We start from the raw sequence: 3,478 nt of genomic DNA on the forward strand, positions 1-3,478 counted from the left end.
AAGAAGTGAGAGATTGGCAGGTTTACCTGGGTCAGTGAGTCGGCTACGCAGTGTGATAGGCTGCTACGTGACTGGCTTTGGAGAGCACAGATCACAGGTTGTTATGTCATTTGTCCTACTTTATGACTCTGTTTCAATCCAGGGATTAAAATGGATCCCGGATAGCACTAACCCTTGCGAATTGAAGAAAAATAGCTACGTTCATTTCTTTTTTTATTGTTCACATTTTTGGGGAAGCATGGCTTAATAGACACCTTTGTGAAGTAGGCCTAATGAAGTAGGCCTAATGACAATCACCGAATGTCAAAACACTTATGGGTGTGTAACAAATGTCTCTTTGCATTCATCAAATGTTTTGAAGTAATTTGTTAGACAATCAGATAAAAGCATAATGACTGGTTTTCTACATGCCACATTAAAATGTAATACATTTTACAGCTAAATGACATGTATTTACTATTAGACTCATAAAAATGTTAGCGCACTAATAAAGGCTCCCCGGAATGTCACAGTAGAAAAAAAAAACTTTTCCTTGACTGAATAATTAATTATTCACCTCATTGACTGTGCATTTTCGGCAAATCTTACTTTTACCACTCCCTAAATTGTTGAATGTTTTTGCGCTAGTTCTCAGCTGTTAGCACCAGCCAATGACTAGTAGTTTCTTACTGGCATAAAAACGGATTATTGCCATAATTTTTTTGAGTTAACATAACAAATCAAACATTAAAGGTGCAATATGCAGAAATCACTCCACCATTTCCTGGTTGTTCAAATTCGAATAATTCTCTTAATTTCAGTTTTGGGATTAACGAGCAATGTATAAGAGTAGATAATCATTGTACAATCTAAACTACTGTGAAATATCTTTTCAATAACCAGAAATATTGTATTTTCAGCTGGTTGAAGCTGGTGTACAAAACCAAAAGTAAAAGATGCAAAAATTAAACTTAACAGCATGCCGCTTCTTAGACTTGTTTTCAATGACAATGAAAGATCTATAACCCACATTTCTATGTGAATTTGGTTCAGGTCACCCAAAAAAGTACATATTGCAACTCTACACCTAGTAAACAATTCATGGTAATTCATGGTAACTTCATAAACATTTCATTTCGACCCCGAGTTTATTTGAAATATGCGTTTATTTGCTGAACTTTTGCCATTGCCCGGCTATTATTTAATTATTTTATTTAACCTTTATTTAACTAGGCGAGTCAGTTAAGAACAAATTCTTATTTACAATGACGGCCTACCCCGGCCAAAGCCTAATCCGGCCGATGCTGGGCCAATTGTGCGCCGTCCTATGGGACTCCCAATCGCGGCCAGTTGTGATACAGCCTGGAATCAAACCAGCGTCTGTAGTGACGCCTCTAGGACTGAGATGCAGTGCCCTATTAAAAGGGACAGGCGGCTATTTGATACTTGATGTTTAATTGAAGTTTTACGGTAGTCACTTTGTTAAATTATCTTGTGGTGGCTAGGGGAAAATATTGTGTGATAGCCTACTGTTTCTTACAGCACCAACAACTAATGTTATTACAGCAGTCATTACAGTTGCGCAGTATGACCATCTCATGCTTCATGTTTTTTCAGTGATTGAATTTTCTCTGTTGTGGAGACAACAAATAAAGATGTGAGTAAATGTTCTGTGTTTTTGGCAATGCAATGGATTTGTGATAGTCTTCTGAACAGTAAGCAGCTATTAAGTCAAATGATGCAGGCTAGTATCTCAGATAAGAGATGGGAAAAAACGGAAGGTCATCCACCATATTAATAGTTATAAAAAATAAAATACATACAGGGTGTGATCTACCAGTAAATTGTTCTATTTTCCTCTTGTGGTTTGGCGGAGGCGGGAAACCTCTCCCTCTCCTCTCCTCTCCTCTCCTCAGCATCAGTGTGTGTCCCCCATGGCATGGCCCACGCAGTACAGCAGATAAGAGAGAGAGGAATGCTTCCGTCCCTGACAGGGCTTCTCCCTACTGCAGGCTTACCCTCGCCTCTTCTCCCCCCTCACACCCTTACTCCCACTCTCTCCTTGCTCAGCAGCTGATATGTAATTAATCCCTGGTCCCTCACTGAAAGTGAGAGAGAAAGAGAGAGAGAGAGAGAGCAAGAGAGAGAGAGAGAGAGCGAGAGAGAGAGAGAGAAAGAAAGAGAGAGAGAGAGAGAGCGAGAGAGAGAGAGAGCGAGAGAGAGAGAGAGAGCGAGAGAGAGAGCGAGAAAGAGAGAGAGAGAGGGAAAGAGAGAGAGAGAGAGAGAGAGAAAGGGAGAGTGCTCCCCTCATCTCTGCTGCACAGGCTTGTACTGTCTTCACATCACTCTCTCAGCTGAGCTCATCTTGCCGTCACTATTTAGGTTTTTACAACATGACACAGGTGATAGTTGTGTCATGGCCAACACAGGTTTTGTCATTGTGCACGCACACTCACAGACAGATTTTGTTACGTTACAGCATCGAGTCTTCTTGGGTATGACGCTACAAGCTTGGTACACCTGTATTTGGGGAGTTTCTCCTATTTTTCTCTGTAGATCCTCTCAAGCTCTGTCAGGTGGATGGGGAGCAATGCTGCACAGCTATTTTCAGGTCTCTCCAGAGATGTTCGATCGGGCTCTGGCTGGGCCACTCAAGGACTTTTAGAGACTTGTCCCGAAGCCACACCTGCGATGTCTTGGCTGTGTGCTTGTGGTCGTTGTCCTGTTGGAAGGTGAACCTTTGCCTCAGTCTGAGGTCCTGAGCACTCTGGAGCATGTTTTCATCAAGGATCTTTCTGTACTTTGCTCCGTTCATCTTTGCCTCGATCCTGACTAGTCTCCCTGTCCCTCCCGCTGAAAAACATCCCCACAGCATGATGCTGCCACCACCATGCTTCTCCATAGGGATGGTGCCAGGTTTTATCCAGACGTGACGCTTGCCATTCAGGCCAAAATGTTTAATATTGGTTTCATCAGACCAGAGAATCTTGTTTCTCATGGTCTGAGAGTCTTTAGGTTCCTTTGGGCAAACTCCAAGTGCACTGTCATTTGCCTTTTACTGAGGAGTGGCTTCCGTCTGGCCACTCTACCATAATGGCCTGATTGGTGGAGCGCTGCAGAGATGGTTGTCCTTCTGGAAGATTCTCCCATCACGACAGAGGAACTCTAGAGCTCTGTCAGAGTGACCAAGGCCCTTCTCCCCCGATTGCTCAGTTTGGTCGGGCGGCCAGCTCTAGGAAGAGCCTTGGGGGTTCCAAACTTCTTCCATTTAAGAATGATAGAGGCCACTGTGTTCTTGAGGACCTTCAATGCTGCAGAAATGTTTGGATACCCTTCCCCAGATCTGTGCCTCGACACGATCCTGTCTCGGAGCTCTACGGAACAGTCCTTCGACCTCATGGCTTGGTTTTTGCTCTGACATTGTGTGTAGATTGCTGATGATTTTTTTTTTATTCAATTTTTGAATACGGCTTTAACGTAACAAAATGTGGAAAAAGTC

The sequence above is a fragment of the Salmo trutta genome, chromosome 15 (genome assembly GCF_901001165.1).
Source record: "Salmo trutta chromosome 15, fSalTru1.1, whole genome shotgun sequence".
Classification (NCBI taxonomy): Eukaryota; Metazoa; Chordata; class Actinopteri; order Salmoniformes; family Salmonidae; genus Salmo; species Salmo trutta.